The 17920-nt window shown below is 38.7% G+C and overlaps 1 long non-coding RNA gene across 1 annotated transcript in view; it reads right to left on the bottom strand.

The window, feature by feature from the left end:
* LOC126511115 (uncharacterized) overlaps positions 1-17920 on the bottom strand; it is a 23493-nt gene continuing 5573 nt past the window's right edge. Inside the window, exon 3 of the long non-coding RNA XR_007594608.1 lies at positions 1-224. This is a non-coding gene — a long non-coding RNA (uncharacterized lncRNA). The remainder of the gene's footprint in view (positions 225-17920) is intronic.

The raw sequence follows: 17920 nt of genomic DNA on the forward strand, positions 1-17920 counted from the left end.
ACACTAATCCATTTATATTTATTGAGAACCTGAACATATTTTGCAATAATTTAGTAAACTTATCTTCCATGTGAAAATAGATTCAAGGCCTCTTTTCTGTACTCCACCTTCCCAAGAAGGGCAATCATGATAATCCCATTTTTGCTGTGGGAGTTGAATCTGGCAATTGTTTTCTTATACAAAGCTTTGAAGAAAGCCCCATGTCAGCTGGCACAGATGAATAGCTGGGATTTAAAAAAAAAAAGAAAGAAAGCACCAAATAAGTCACTTTGATTTTATTCTATAATGAAAACCTGTTGTGGAAAAAAAAGTGTTTATCCTTACAAAATGTTGCACATAACTAATACATTTACATAATCTAAAGTTAAAATATTATGTACATTAATTTTCTCATTGTTAGGGCAAAATGGCAAACAAAAACATCACTTCAGAGAGACTGTTTATTATGGTTCACAGTTGGACAGGACGTAGTCCCTCTAGTGGCAGAAGCATGGGGTACTCATCACATTGTTTCCAGTCAGGAAGCAGAGAAATGAATCCTGGTGTTTAGTTCTTGTTGTTGTGCTCACCCCTTCCCTCTCTCCCTCCTTTCCTCCCTCCCTCTGTCAGTCTAGACCAAATTTCATGGAATGCTGCTGCCAACATCCATGGTAGGCACTAGCACCTCAGTTTAAGCCTCTTTGAAAATGTACTCACAGATCCACTGAGAAGCATGTCACCTAGGTGATTCTCAACACAGTACAGCTGACAGTCAAGATTAATCATCACAGATACATTTTTTCTATCCGTGTTGTGTAGAAGATATAACTTAGGATCATACACAGTCATCCAAACTAAATATATTTTGCAATAGAATTTTGTGTTTTGCCAAGAATTAACTTTTTTATATCAAGGCTTGTTTTATGCAAGTTATTTTAGATTCAAATGATTATTTAGTTGATGTCAATAGAGTAGAGGTGAAAAGCACCAAAGTCAGGATTCTGGGGTCCTCCAGCTTTGTCATAATATGTAACTAGATAAGTCACTTCAGTTTTGAAGCATCTGATCACTCATTTTTTACAAAAAGAAATATTGCATCCACACTGCATTATGGTGAATATGAATATCACAGTTCTTCTAATGAAGTCAGTGCAGCCCTTTGCTTTTGGTTATAGAATGGCTGGCTATTATTACTATAAAATGATTATGTGTGGACTTACTCATCAAGAACACGATTTAATCGTTTTACTCTGATTCAATAACACATTTCATATTAACATATTCCAGAGAATGTTCACACAGTAATAAAATCTTTCAAGCAATGTGCAAGGAATTTAAACAACACCCATGGCTCTCTTTGAAACTGTGTCTCATAAGTAAAGGAACAATAAATTAATACTAATGTTAAGAATATATGAATTTTGACGTCATGGGCTTGGGTTCAAGTGATAATATATTATCAATTACATGAAGTTTAAATGAGATGTAGTTAATCAGGATCCAGGAGACCCTTTGACCTGTTCAGGTCTTTCACAGGCAAGAACTGAGAGATGTTCTGTGCCCATTTATAATAGATAAATGCAATATATCCTGTGTCAGGAAGCTAAAAGAGTACTAATAGATGCTTTTGCGATGGTTTCAGTCAGATGTACCTAGGGCAGTCAAGACTTACTGCAAAGACTAGGGCAAATATAACAATGATACCAAGGCATTTCGGAGCAGAAGGAAGATAAGGAAGAACAGTTTACACGTTTCTGTAGGTAGTCTAATTCTCAAGCTCCCTCTGGGAACAGGCTGCTTAGCCATTGGAGTAATCAGGGAAAGACTGTAGTTCTCTGGAGTCACAGCTTGCCCGCTCCAGATGACCAATGCACATGACAGTAATGGGTCAGAATAGCATCCTCTTGGAAGAAGCTGGCTTCATTCTGTCGCGGAAGATCCAAGAGATCCCCACTGCTGCCTTTATGGCAGTGGATGTATTTAAAAGCAGGTAAGTAATTATGTCCGTCAGGGATTCCATCTGGTTGTTTATTTTAGTTTTGGCTTTTGCAAAGGGATCCTGTGCCCTACTCTTAGTAGTTAGAGAGAGACATCATATTTTTATATGGTTAGCTATTATTTTACAATATTGTTTTTATGTTTTGAAATGAAAATATAATTACACCATTTCTCTCCTTCCCTTTCTGACCTTCAATCCTTCTCATGTATCTCCCCTTGCTCTCTTTCAAATTCATGACCTGTGTTTTTTAGCTGTTGTTATATATGGGAGCGGGGGAGGGTGTTTCTCAGTTCACATAATTTAGAAGTTTAATCAATGCAGCTGAAAATTGAAGTATAACATTAGAGTTCATAAGTGCTGGCTTGGGAGAAATTTAAATTTCTGCTGAGAGGCTTCATTACCTTTTTTCCTTTTTAAGGAAGTTTTGGCTTACTTAATCCTTTAGTCCCTGGAGAATTTTGTATTTGTTTTCTCTGATGCAATATTATGGGGAATGAAGTGTATCTTTCACCAAGCATACAAATATCTTCTTTTTGTTGTTGTTAACATCTTATCAAGTGGGTTTCTGTTTTGGTCTAGCTGTTTAGATAGTGGCATATAGCTGGCTAGACACTCCTTTAAAGGCCTCCAGATATAATTGATAGATTTTTGTTGATTATTTCATAATTTTTATTAAGTATTGACCAATAGAATATAGTTTATTTGAGTCTTGCAACCATTTGGCTTTTATCCTTAGATACATTTGGAATTCTCCTAAGAACGTCTATACAGTCAATGTAGGTATCAAAGGACCTAGGCCTTGACCTCTAGTTCTTGAACTGGCTTTTTTAAGAGGATAATAACAAAGGTCAGAGTGTTGGAGGACAGAGTGTCATTTTCTTCAGTGGTATGCCCACTAATAAGTTACTCTTGCTCTGGTAGATTACCTTCTACCCAGGCTGAGACAAGAACATCTAATATTATAGTAGCTTGTCATATGCAAAAAGAAAAAGTCAAATGGGAGAGGGGTTTGTAGGCTCCAGCAGAACAGAGAGGGAGATGAGAGGAGGAATAGATGTACGAAAGTATCGAATAATAATAAATTTAATTTTTTTAAATTAAATAGCTAAATCCTCATATTCAAGGTAGGTTGTAATCATTGATAAATATTATAAAATACAAAGTATTTATTCATAATAAGATGTGACTGGGAGAAGAATGGTTACATATCAAATATTTTGAACTTATCAGAAAAATCTAGATTAAAAATTCAGATTTTTCCAAGTTAAAAATAGGAGTTTCTTCTTCTTTATATTTAAGTTGTATGAATAAGCTGCTGGTAGAAGGGTTTTGTTGTTGTTTGTTTGTTTATAGAATTTAATGTGTTTTATACTTGCTCTGAGAAGCAGCATCTGTTGATATGCAGAATTTTCAGATGTGTAATGCTTCTCTTCCTCAAGCATAAGCTGGTTGCAGTGTTCCGACTTCAAACCAGCTGCTTCACTTTTCCTGGGGAAGCCCATCAAGCTGTCTTCTGTGGCTCGGTGAGCAGCGGAGTTTCAGGGAAGCCACTTCTGTTCAGACAGAATGTGAATGTCAGCTACCATTCCTTCTTTCTTCACTCCCAAATTGAACAAGTGAACACCGTATGCTCCTCGAAAGCCACAAGGCATTCAAAGATCTTCTAGCGCCTTTCTGAATCTGTACTTCCTTAGCAAGTCACCCGAGTTCTTCTATTAGTGGTGAGTTAGTACCCAGACTGTTGACCATACTGGCAGCCCACAAAGTCCCACTCTAAGTGGAGAATCCAGAACTTACCATGGTATCACAAATACGGTCTGAAGGGATTTGTCTTAATTTTGTCCCAAGTGATTTGTACATCGTGCCTCAGAATCTGGGAATGACTTTCAAAGTCCGCAAGACTGGCAGCTTATTTCACAAGTGGGAAACTGAGGTTCTGAAAGGGGGCAGAACTTACCCTATTAAAACTGTTAGGGACAGAGAGGACAGCTAAGCTGCTTGAACTCATTCCTCCTTTTTACTCTATTGCACTATAGAAAGAACCGTCTGTTCCAAGACAGTTCCCTTTGAATAAGCAGGCCACAGTACTCATGACTTCATGAACCTAGGAAATCTGAGAACAGATCTCAGGTTTGTTTTTTTTTTTTTTTTAGAACTTGCTTTCTTAAAAGGTAGGCTTGATTTTTCTCATGGTGTGGTTTTGGTAACGATCCAAGCCAAGCTTCATTGGATCTGCTATGTTACACGCTCCATTGATTGTAGAATCACTAATTGAATGCGTGTGTGTGTGTGTGTGTGTGTGTGTGTGTGTGTGTGTGTGAGAGAGAGAGAGAGAGAGAGAGAGAGAGAGAGAGAGAGAGAGAGAGAGATCATCAAATACAGGCATAATAATAGAAATATCATGTAATGCTCTTGACTTTCCATGGCCAGGGCTCCATTTATCTAAATGTCCTATGTTAAACATGGATATATCCAGAGAGCTAGGAATGGGTATGGTAAGGGATAATAAAATAACAATTGCCTCTAGGGAATAAGAGATAAAGGGATAGAAGATATCCCTCTAGTTGAAAATTGCCTATCTTTATTTTATTAGCTCTTCATTCTGGATACACTAAATCAGAATCTTAAGTTTGAGAGAAGAGGGAATTGAAGGCAATGTAAGCCTAGCAGAAAAGCGTCCCCAGAGCTACTCATTCTCAGTTAGGCTTTTATGTCTTGGTTTCCTCCTTATAAAAAAAGCATAATGTACTTCTATGCAACCAAATGACAAAAAAAAATGTACAGAATAAAGATGAATCACTCTACAGTCTGTTAACAAGAACGTTCATGTTTTCTCTTTGAAGTCTTCTTGATGCTTGATAACACAGTGACTTCTGCTTTCGTGCCACATGGAAATAGAACACTTGCAGATTGACATCATAATAAGGACTGAGGTTCTCACAGTCGGGCCATCACCACTGGATTCATACCAGAACTCAACCTCAAGAGACTTGCTAAAGGAATCCAGGCAGATGAACCACAGTGATTCCCATGGGAAAGTCAAAAGCCTTCCTCCTGGCTTTCCTGGTTACTAGCTGTTTCTCATGTAAGGATCTGTCAAAGCGCTTCATGGAAAGAACAGGCATTTAATATAATATTTCAGGTTGGGTGAGCAAATAAATAAGTACTCCTGTTTAGATGTAAAAATATTTGGAAACCTAAGTATTTTCTCATAGATGAAGAATTTAATATCTTAACCTGAATGAATATGAATGGTTGGCTCCATTTTTGGTTTTTGTTTGTTTTGTTTTAATATTCCAAGAAATCTACCACAGACAGTTTTAGACTGGATTTTCAGCAGCGATCCATGAGGACTGCAATCCGTAGATGAGAGAGATAATTTGGTCTTTTGCGTTGACTATCAGTGTTTCTTTCACTCTTCTTCTTTCTAGTTCTTTCCCTCTTAACTCCTATACATGTGTGTGTGTGTGTGTGTGTGTGTGTGTGACTGATGTGCAAGCACAAAACATTCTAAACAAAGCAGCATCAGCTTTGGAAAAAGCTTACTATTGAAGGACTACAGATGTCAAGTCTCTGGATGGCTCAGCATAACTCTGATAAGAGCAAAAGTAGATGGTGTCATTTGCCAATCAATGGTAGAGTATGGGGGCAGGTGAAGGAATGGCCCTTAAGCAGTGCTTGAAAGAAACCACGGTTGTGAAGTAGAGTGTAAAATATAAAGGTAAAAGAAGTATTCACAATCTGGGCAACCATTGACATATATTTTCCATAAAAAGAAACTTCCTATTTACCTATTTAACAGGTAGGAAAGAGAGAGAGAGAGAGAGAGAGAGAGAGAGAGAGAGAGAGAGAGAGAGAGAGAGAGAGAGATTTGAGACAGAAATAACCAATGAAAATGATGTCTACAGTGTCTATCAACAAACAGCTAGGATGATATGAAAAATTAGTCCTTTCTCTGGAACAAATCTACTCAATCTGTGTGTATGGCATTGCTGAGCCCCTGATGATAAAGCTTGGGGTTATGTCCCTGCTGCTCAAGATCAGCAATAAACGTAGGCATAGGTCAAGGTTGAGTTTTCAGACAAAATAATAAGGCTCTTTTAAAAGGTCTACTATTTTATATGTATGGATGTTTTGCCTGTTTATATGTCTGTATCTGGTGCCCAAGAAGGCCAGAAGAGGGTGTCAGATCCCTTGGAACCAGAGATACAGATGCTGGAAATCGAACCCATGTCCTCTGTGAGAGCAGCAAGTGCTCTTACCTACTGAACCATCTCTCCATCCTGAAAGGGTCTTGAACAGGAAGAGAGAAAGGAAACAAATTTGGGGATCAGACATGTTTCAGAACTTTGTTAAGGAGACAACTTTCTTAGTCCTGTGGTCAGGCCAATATTTGTGTGACTTACTTAATGAGCTACACATTCCAACACCTCATTGTTTTACTGGATATTTTAACATTTTTATTACAGATGTTATTAGTGACTCATCATTTAAGGTAAGTTCACCTTTGTATAAGAGTAATTTTCCACTCTTGTAGTTTCTTTTATTTTAAACCATATGAAACAGTTAGCATCTGGACATTTTCTATTTTATTTATTTTTTATTTTTTTATTTATATTACATACCAACCACAGTTCCTCCTCCCTCCCTTCTTTCCATTTCCTTCACCTCCCCCCACTTCACCCCATCCACTCCTCAGAAAGGGTAATACTTCTGCCATGGGGAGTCAACAGTACCTGGTTCATTCAGTTGGGGCATGAACAAGTTCCCCTATACTCACACACACACACACACACACACACACACACACACACAAATACACACACACAAACACATATCAAGGCTGAGCAAGGCATCCCACCATATGGAATGTGCTTCAAAGAGCCAGCTCATGCACCAAGGACAGATTCTGGTTTCACAAACAGACAAGGCTATAAAACTGTCACCCACATGCAGAAGGCCTTTTGGTCCCATGCAGGCTCCCCAACTGTTGGTTTAGACTCCATGAACTCCCACAAGTTTGTATCTCTGTGGATTTCTCCATCATGATCTTAACCCTCTCCCTTGTTCATATAAAACCTCCTTCCTCTCTTCAACTGGACTCCTGTAGCTCCGTCTGATGCTTGGCTATGGATCACTGCATCTGCTTCCATCAGTTACTGGATAAAGGTTCTGTGATGACATAGCCCTCCTATATACAAATGATAAAAGAACTAAGAAAGAAATTAGAGAAACATCACCCTTTACAATAGCCACAAATAATATAAAATATTTTGGGGTAACTAATCAAAGAAGTGAACAAATTGTATGACAAGAACTTTAAGTCTTTGAAGAAAGAAATTGAAGAAGATATCAGAAAATAGGAAGATCTCCCATGCTCTTGAATAGATAGAAACAACATATAAAAATAGCAACATGTCTGCAAATAGGTTCATATTCTATCTCCATGCACAAAGCTCAAGTCCAAGTGGATCAAAGACCTCAATATAAATCCAAGTACACCAAACCTGATAGAAGATAAAGTGGGAAGTAGCCTTGAACATATTGGCACAAGAGACCACTTCCTAAATATAACACCAGCAGCACGGTCCTGAGAACAACAATCAATAAATGGGACCTCCTGAAACTGAAATGCTTCTGTAAGGCAAAAGACACAGTAAATAAGGCTAAACAACCACCTACAAAATGGAAAAATATCTTCACCAACCCCACATATGACAGAGGGATGATCTCCAAAATATATAAAGAACTCAAGAAACTAGACATCAAAATACCAAACAATCCAATTAAAAAATGGGATACAGATCTAAACAGAGAATTCTCAACAGGAGAATCTCAAATGAGCGAAAGTCATTTAAGGAATTACTCAGCATCCTTAGTTATCAGGGAAATGCAAAACAAAACAACACTGAAATGCCATCGTACACCTGTCGGAATGTCTAAGATCAAAACACTGATGACAGTCTCTGTTGGAGAGGATGTGGAGTAAGCAGAACACTTCTCCACTGCTGGTGGGAGTGCAAACTTACATAGCCACTTTGGAAATCAGTATGGCAGTTTCTCAGAAAACTGGCAATCAGTCTGTGAAGCTGTGTTATTGTGTCTGTCTAAATCACCTGATGGTCTAATGAGGAACTGAATGGCCAATAGCAAGGCAGAGGAAAGGATAAGCAGGGCTGGCAGGCAGAGAGAATAAATAGAAGGAGAAATCTGGCAAAAGAAGGAGCGAGGGAGAACATGAGGAGGAAGACTCCAGAGGCCAGTGTCCCAGCTACCCAGTCACCCAACCACCCAGCTACCCAGCCACCCAGCCACCCAGCCACCCAGCCAGCCCACCTGTCAGTTGTGGAGTATGAGTAAAAGTAAAATTGACAGAAGTGAGGCCATATCACTGTCAAAATCAAGCCTAGGGACTGCACTCTCATAGCCTTTTTACCGCTGGCAAAGGAAGTTCCAAACTGTTCGCTCTCTCATGTCTCGTTTCCTCTTTCTATCTCCACTAACTCCCTATGGTTAACCTGCTTCAATCACTGGCACAGCACGCTCACCTGTTTTAGAAAACAGAGTTTTCTCAGAACCAAAATGTGTTCCTTCCTACTTCTCCCTTTGTAGCTGTGGTTCTTTTCAGTTCACTACAAAGTTAGGTAAATACATCAGAAGCCAAATGGCTGAAAAATCATGAACTATTTATTTACCACTTAGCTCTGGAGAAAAAAATATTTGCCAACCTCCGCTTTAATCATGAGAATGGAATCTATGCAATATAAACCTAAGTGAAGTGTCTTTCTACTTAAAGCAGTGGCTCCTAGTGTTGCTGAGATGAAGTCCTGCAGGCGTCACCTGCCTTTTCTTCTCCCTAAAAGACACCCTAGATATTGTTTTTTTTTTCTAAATTCTAGTAGTTAATAGTATTTGGGGTCATATACTATTTCAGTTTGTGTTACTGGGTATATAGCTTTATCTGATTTTTAAATTTTGGGGAAATTGAACACATAAGTAATATATTCAAATCACTCCCCCTCCCCAAAAGACACAAAGAAACATTGTTTTATAAGTTTATTCAAAAATACATATACTTCTCTATAACATGAACTCTAACTGTTCTTAATAAATAAAACCCTGAAGTCAGATATTAGGGAGTGAAAGCTGAAAGACCAGAGTAGCAGAGCAATCAGCATCTAGAGTTCCTACTTTTCTGAAAGCTCAGACCAAATAGGCAAGATCCTGTCTCTATGACAATGGAACATCAATTCCAATTGGTCTCTACTGAATCATCAGACTGAGTGGGTGATCCCATCTCTACCAAACCCCAGATGGAATCCTGAGCTCCTGTCTTCTTCCACCCTACATCCTTCTCTCCGCCCAGACATATCGCTTCCCTTCTCCTGCCTACTGCTGGGATTAAAGGTGTGAGCCACCACTGCTTGGCTCCATTTCTCTTTTAGACTGATTTAATCTCCTGTAGCCCAGGGTGGCCTTGAACTCACAGAGATCTGTCTGCCTCTGTCTCCCAAGTGCTGGGATTAGAGGTGCGTGCCACCACTGCCTGGCCTCTGTGGCTAACTAATGTGGCTAGCTCTGCACTCTGTTATTCAGGCAAGCTTTATTTGTTAAAGCACAAACAAAATATCACCACATTCCTCTCTAATTAAACATTCTTGTGGAGGCTGAAGAGATGGCTCAGTGGTTGAGCACTGGCTGCTCTTCCAGAGGACCAGGTTCAGTTCACAGCACCCATATGGTGGCTCACAACCATTCTTAACTCCAGTTTTGGGGGCTCGACCACACTTTTCTGGCCACCAAGGGTATTAGACATGCTCACAGTGCATATATATACATGTAAGCAAAACACTAGTATGCATAAGGTGAAAATAAACCTTTAAAAATGATTTTTCTTGTGTCCATATCCAACATTAGATGTCACTTTTGCATGTTTGAATGTCCCACTGAAGCATCAATTCTTGGTAGAATCTATCAAAAATACCATTCTGACTTAATCACTGAGAAAGAATATAGAAACAGTACTTCCCTCGGAGCAGCTGAGTAGTGTCATTATTTTACTTAACATTATAACACATCTCTTATTTCAAAAATTACTGCCATTCTTTAATGTTTTAGAAAAATGCAGCTATAACTTCAAATTCATTATTGACAATCATGCTTAAGACAAATGTATAGTTGTTTGCAAAGTTCAAAAATTGTTACTTTAAAGAAAAATATATTGAAGAACGTATCACACAAACTTGGGAGTAATCATAAACGAAGTGACTGAAGCTTTGGAAACAGCTCTGTAATGGGAGGTCCCTAGACTTCCAGGGCAATAAAAAGCCTAGTGTTCTGTGCTACATGTGTTGACTGTCCTGTGATCTGGACATCCGCTGGAAAGAGATGGACAGTGTGGCAGCACCTGCCTGATCAGGGTGCTGCACAATATTCTGACTTCCCAGCCTCCCTTCATCCTGTAGATATGCTAATAGTCACAATACCCCAGGGAAGGCTTTCTGCTGCTAAGAAGAAAACAAAATAATAAACATGAGAATGCTTTGACCATCGCAACTCCTTCCCTTTCTAGTCCAGAATCCTAATTCCCAGAGGCTTGAACTACAGCCAGTATCTGGGGGAAGAACAAATACTATATTCTGTTCCAGACACCATACTAAAATAAGGTTCTGAAGAAATAAAACCATTGCCACAACAACTATAAGATTCTTAGTCCTTCTTATTATTTTTCCCAAATGCTTCTCTTCCCTTTTACAAAATTTGCAGTGTAGCCAAGGGTCTGGGCTTCGTAGCCTCAGTTACACTGTAAAATGTTAATCACAAAGGCACTGCTTGCTGAGTTTATCAAAGTATAATTTTGATATTTGAGATTTAAAAGGGAGACACTTTACCATTGCGCCAATACTTTGTTAGAAGCCATTAACACATCATTGGAGGACATACGTTTAACCTGTGAGTTTTGTTTTAGGTCATTTCGTGCGGTCATTATCAGAAGAAGTTTGTGCAGAAGAAGCACATATGCTCCATAAGGGTCAGCCCACTATGCGCATCTAATAATGTTACATATCCCAATTCCTGCGTGTACTGCTTCGCCAGGATGTAAGTTAAAACGACACCCAACTCAAAACCCCTTGGAGAGCCTACTATGTACCTAGTGCATAACAGCTCACCGGGACTTGCTATTTTGAACAATGTGTATCAATTACTTTCACTATGATTCTATCAACTAAACATTGGTAGGTCACTGGCTGAACTTGAGAGTTGTGGGTGGTGGAGGGACGAGAAGTGGGTCCCTGAGCTCCACCTCCATATTTATAAGAGAAGCTTTTCTGAATATGCTTTGAACATTGGCTTCACTAGGAAAATGGATGCCAAAACTTATCTTAGAAAATGTTTGAAAAAAATAATCACCCTTGACAAGATCAGACCAAAGCATGAAGCCTCAGTATTCAAGGCCAGAAGACTCTAGGTTGAGTCCTGTCCCTGTGTCTCATAATTATTCCAACCTCAGCTTCTAACCTGCAAGTCTAGCATTCATTTGTTTTTATGTCACCTACTCCATGGGCTCCAACCACACTAGCTCTTCTTTTCAGTTACTTTCGAATGCATAGAACCTGTTTCTGCTTCTAAAACTTTGGACAAAGTTTCCTCCTCTCCAAGAATATTTCCCCAGACTTTCCCCAGAGCCATTGCTTCTTCATCATTTGTACGTCAACCAAAATTGATCTCATTTTTAGTGGTAAATCTACCTTCTCAAAGGAGGAGAGTCTTCCCTGAACATAGGTACACTTCATCTCTGGTGTTTTCCATATTAAATCTTGCCTTTTTTTCATAATGTATGTAGTCCCCAATTATTTTAACTTTCTGTTTGTATTTCTAATCTGTTGCCATATATGCATTTCATAAAGTAAAAAAAAATCTATCATTAGGTTTTATACAGTGACTTATAAATTATGCCACTAATAAGTGCTTGTTTAACAAACTAAGAATATATGAGTGATTATAACAATGGGTATAAAGTTCGCTTCAAAATTTAAAGCACCCTTTCCAGCATTTAAAAAAAAATGTTATCGTTTGATATTTTGCTTCAGTGTCTCAAGACACATTTTTAGAAGTAAAGACTCTAATATGAGAAACATGGGTTGTGATCTCAATGCATGTATAACAATGTGGTTTAGGATAGCTTAATCGCACAATTATCCTCCAAAGATTATCTATGTTAATTGAAAAGATAATACCTAAAGAAGGCTTAGGGTGATGGGTCTTAGAAAAAAAAAAAAAACCTACTTGCAGTTGCTACCAACTGGAGACACAGCCATCCTGATTTTCATGGAACTAGGGGTTTTCTTGGGATATGATGCTCTGACAAGGACAGTGATAAAAAATGCATCATGGTTGATCCCTTACCCTCAGCTTGTTTTCACAGTTAGGACTGCTATTGCTCTTCCCGCCTTAGCTGACTCGTTCAGGCCAGTTACGTGTTCTACAGTTTTCCCCAACAGTACAATGGTGTCTTCGAGACAATCACGAGGCTTCAAGTCCTAGGTTTTCAGGATAATCTCATGACATGGATAGGAATTCCTTGGAAGAAACTAACTGCATGACTATTCTTTTCCCAAACATAGTATTGGACTCCCACTTTCATCCTATGTTCAGGATGAAACATAAGTTAAAAGTGTCTAACTCCCTCTCCTGAAGCTTGCTGTCTCAGACCTACTCTGGCCTAGGTTGCTGGCTCAGACCTGTTTTGGTAAATGTCCCTGTTCTGAATCTGCCCTAAGTCTTACCCAGTGCACCAAATAACTTCCTTGTAACTGTCATTTGTGTGAGAGTATTTAACAAGTACCTGGTTAATTCCAGAGACTGGGACTAGGTGTAGAGAAAGAAAAGTGGACATCAAACAAGATGTTATTATCCTCAGACTATTGTGTCAAATAATATGAACACAAACCTAGTATTATGAGCAAACAATTTTCCAAAGCAGGGCCCTTATAATACTCATAACATTAATATTTAGTAGGATAGGTAGATATGGGGGAATCATTCCCTTTCATATATAAAAACGGACTCCAAAGTTAATATTCTTGCCCAAGTTTATACTGAGTGTATTTCTAAAAGATGGATGTTTTCATCATTTCAAGTGGGTTTTATGTAGGTATTTTTAGCTTTCAAAAGGCTAGGCCACTTTTATATAAAATATGCATGTAAAGCCCACAGACAGAAATTTAGTCTAAGATGCAGTAATTGGGTTTCCCTTGTAATTATGATTCTGTCGACAAATATTTTCACTGATTTTCCCATGCTTCTTTGCGTTATTTTTGACCATTATGTTATTTTTCTCATGATAAGGTGATATTGTTTACCATTTACTCAGCATTTTCACATTGAGTCCCCCCAAATCTTTGTCAGTAAGTTGCCATAACTGTCATAATTTTATATATCTGATTATTATAATTCAGAGAAGTGAAAATATTTTCCCAGGATACATCAACTTATCGATTCCCCCTCCTTCTACCTCTTAGGGCACAGGTTTCTATCTTTGCTAAAAACTCTTATATTCACTATGGTTACAAAACAAAGGGATTGGCATGGCAGAAGGGTGTGGTAGAAATGTTTAGTGAGAGGAGAAGCAAATCTCTGTAGCTCAGGTCCATGTGTACCTCAGGAACTCACAAATCAAGGCTCCAGTCCCTTATAATTATTATACAATTAGACTAAGAAGAAGCAAAGTTATATTTCATATAAATTGTGTATAAATATTTATATTGCTTTTCCTTAGAGCTCTGAATTTCACTCTTCAAATCCAATACAGTGGAAAATGTATGAAGCCTACTTCCTGATTATTCTACATTCAGCTTAAGTGAGACATCTGAATCAGCCATCATCTTTCCTTCACAAGGCAAAGTTCATAATTATTACCTTTAAAAATCAATAAATTTCATCTTATGGAAATCTCCTCTTTGGCTTGAGATAAAATTAATGAGACAAGTTGGAACTATGCTTGATTCTAGAAATAAAACGTGAAATTGAAAGTTGTCCCTGACTAAAAAATTTATAGTTTAATGAACTAATTGAACTACTATTCATTTTCCAAGAATATATTTTTCATGTGAATCAGAAATTTGGATAGGTTCTTGGTTGTCAATAATAAAGAAATGCATGCACTTCTGAAGCTTACTCTCCAGGAAGAAACAAGAAAATACATAATTATTTAACAATACTATACAATGTGAGAAAGAGGAAAGCAAGACAGGTTAGCCTCCTATTACACCCAAGCCTTGTTTTACGATGAATAGTTCACAGATCATTCATGTCTGACGAAGTCGTTTTGTGCTTATGATGAATCACAATAAAGGCTGGATAACTGGTTAATCATGTCTGAATAATGGCAAAACGGGCACATCCATTATCTAAGCCACAGAATATTAGATACACCCCTATATCAAGACTAGTAAAATGACTGAAGTTTCACCAATTATGACTTTTTTCTTAGACCCAATCATCCTTCCTTCTAATTAAGGTTTCTGAGGACATCCAGTTGAAAGATTGTGTCTACGTTAGGAGAGTACCTAGTCTAAGGCAAAGCCTCCTTTCTTTAAAACTTCCTCAGAATGAGTTCAACAATACAAATTCCTACAGTAGGTCCTTTCTAATGCCTTCTTATAGGCATGTTCTCCAAATTATGCCGTCTTCAAGACTGTGATAAGTAGTAACACAAACTTGTTCAACTGTTAGTGTGTTTCTGGTGTTTAGATTAGGCCATTTCAAATCTAGCACTTGATCTCTGTTGGACAAGAAATTTTCTTCTTCTTTTTCTCCTCCTCCTCCTTCTCCTCCTCTTCTTCCTCTTCTCCTCTCTTCCTCCCCTTCTTCCTTCCCTTCTTCTCCTTCATAATTCTTTTTTCTTCCTCTTCTCCTCTATTCCTTCTCCCCTTTACTTTCTTCCTTTATTCTTCTGCAAGGACATCTACAGAGTCACAAAAACTATGAAAATAGATTATCTCCAACTTTTGATGAAAAAGGAATATTTATTTGTCATTTTATTAACTCATAAACTACCTTGCTCTCCAAAACCTAAGTGGTCAGTATTGTTAATGCAGTTGGGGAATCAAAGAAAGCTGCTTAGTACTGCTAATAAAGACAGCATCCTGGCCGAAGAATATGTGTGACAGTGGAAAACTAAGGTGGGGTGACGGAGCCCAAGTAGCACTGATGTTTAAGCAACACTGCTTTCCACGCAGTGGGGGTCTCCACTTCCCTTTTGTTACTATGACTGACTCACCGACCCATGCTCTCAGATTCTACCAACTTTGTCACTGTGAGCATCTTCTCTGCTGGTCTCTTCATTCTCATCTCCATTCTCATCCATCTTCTGACTACAAAGCTCAGCCTAGTCCTAGAATCTAGAGATTCCTCATTTTCTTCCTTAGTCTTGAAGACGTTGAGGCTCAAGTTAAAATCTCACATAAATCTATATTAAGTCATTCTTTGTCTACCACAATAATGTTAGAGTAAAATACTGGCTTCATAACAGGCCTGTAAAGTACGCGGGATCTTGATTTTATTGAAAAAAAATTCATACAATACATTCTAATGTTTTCACACTCCTTTAGCCCTTCTCCCCCAACTCCTCCCAGATTCCCACCACTTTATCATCTCCCAACTCCATGACTTTTCCTCTTTCTCACTCTCTCCCTTAATTTTTCTTTATCTCTTTGTCAAGAGATGTTGCTTGCATTTAGAATCACTACTAGCATTTAGTGTCTATGGCCCTGCAATGTCCTGTCCTGACTGGAAAAAAAAAAAGACCCTCCAAAGTGCCAACCGAGTTCCTATAAGAAACAACTAACCCCCTAGATGACAACTGTCAATCATATTCAGCCCTTCCGCTTCTCATGCCCACATACGTTTCTGGTAATCAATGACAGCACACTCTGCTGAGCTGGCTCAAAATCTCTCTCGACAGAGCAACTAGGCATGCTTTGCCATCATCCTCCAAGGAAGGGAAACATTTACCATCTAGTGCTTACCCTTTTCTTTTTAAAACTAAGTGGCTATTTTGGGCCTTTGAGACCCTACTGTATTATTTCATTTCTATACCTTTAGCCATGTGAGTCCTTCCAAGGTATGGGCTCTTAGGGAAGAACTCTGCTGCTGAGCAATTGTACTTTATTGGTTACACCTTCACAATTGGCATTCTTTTTAATTGAGATTCAAAGGTAATATAGAAAGTAATGCATTTTATTAGGCAGCCAGGAGGTGCTTTTGTCAATAGCCATATAAGAGCATTTGCTATCATAGCTTGCCTCCAGTTCAATAAATGAACTACACCATCTAGTGGAAGAACCCAGAGGTAGGTCGTATCTTCAACTTATTTGAAGAGAAATGTTTTCATATTATGAGAACCCATTTGTCAACTGTTGGCCTGAATTTTTGGGCAAATGGAATTTTATTCCAAAATTTCTTCCCACAATCTATTTTTCCATATAATATAATTTATCATGTTACCATTCCCTCGCCTCCTCCTAGATCCTTTCTGTAATGTGGATGATATTCCCGATGACACTCCATTGGACAAAATTGATTTTCCCTTTGCCAGTGCATATCAATTTTTAGACAGCTTCTTGGTTAGAGACAGGACCCCATGCCCCATCTGTGATCCCCTCTCAGGGATGGGACACCATCTGACTTGCCTCTGTGCGTGCTGCCACAGTCTCTATGAGTTCATATGTACACGAGTACCATTGTGTTTGGACAACACTGTTTCCTTGGAGTTACCCCTCAACTCCAGCACTTTCTTTTTTAGATTTTTTGATTTTTATTGAGCTCTACATTTTTCTCTGCTCCCCTCTCTGCCTCTTCCCTCCCCTTCAACCCTCCCCTAAGGTCCCCAAGCTCCCAATTTACTCAGGAGATCTTGTCTTTTTCTACTTTCCATGTAGATTAATGTATGTCTCTAAGTGTCCTCATTGTTGTCTAAGTTCTCTGGGATTGTGATTTGTACGCTGGTTTTCTTTGGTTTATGTTGAAAAACCACCTATGAGTGAGTACATGTGATAATTGTCTTTCTGTGTCGGGGTTACCTCATTCAAAATAATGTTTTCTAGCTTCATCTATTTTCCTGCAAAATTCAAGATGTCGTTTTTTTTTTTTTTCTGCTGTGTAGTACTCCATTGGGTAAATGGACCACATTTTCATTATCCATTTTTCAGTCGAGGGGCATTTAGGTTGTTTCCTGGTTCTGGCTATAACAAACAAAGCTGCTATGAACAGCTGTTCCTGGCACTGAGAGATTTTCATTTAACAGCTTTATGGCTTTGGGAGCCAATCAGGGTCCTACCTGGCCACAAGCAGAAACTGTTCTTGCTATTTTCAGTCAGAAAGACCCAACACAGCAGGAAAATTTTTGACACCACAATCACAGTTGCTGACAAGCTGTCATGAGCCAATCATAAAATGATGCCTGTATCAGTAAGGGTCTATACTCAATCACTTCAAAGTATCCTTAATCACAGCTGGAATTTCCCTAAGTAGGCTTAAAAGGGGCTGCCTTACCCTCCCCCAGGGTCAAAGCCATTTTGGGTGGACCCCAGCATGTTGGCCTTTTCTCAAGAATAAAGCTGCTTCCTAGAAAGGCATATTGACTCTTTTCTGGACATTTTGAGTGATCAAAAGACCCTACAGATAATGCTGCTATGAACATAGTTGAACAAATGCCCCTGTCATATGATCGGGCCTCTCTTGGGTATATTCCCAAGAGTGGCATTGCTGGGTCCAGGGGTAGGTTGATACCGAATTTCCTGAGAAACCGCCACACTGCTTTCCAAAGTGGTTGCACAAGTTTGCATTCCCACCAGCAATGGATGAGGGTACCCCTTTCTCCACAACCTCTCCAGCAAAGGATATCATTGGTGTTTTTGATTTTAGCCATTCTGACAGGTG

Source organism: Alexandromys fortis, unplaced genomic scaffold, assembly GCF_014885135.2.
Source record: "Alexandromys fortis isolate MF-2015 unplaced genomic scaffold, M_Fortis_MF-2015_v1.1 scaffold_94, whole genome shotgun sequence".
NCBI lineage: Eukaryota > Metazoa > Chordata > Mammalia > Rodentia > Cricetidae > Alexandromys > Alexandromys fortis.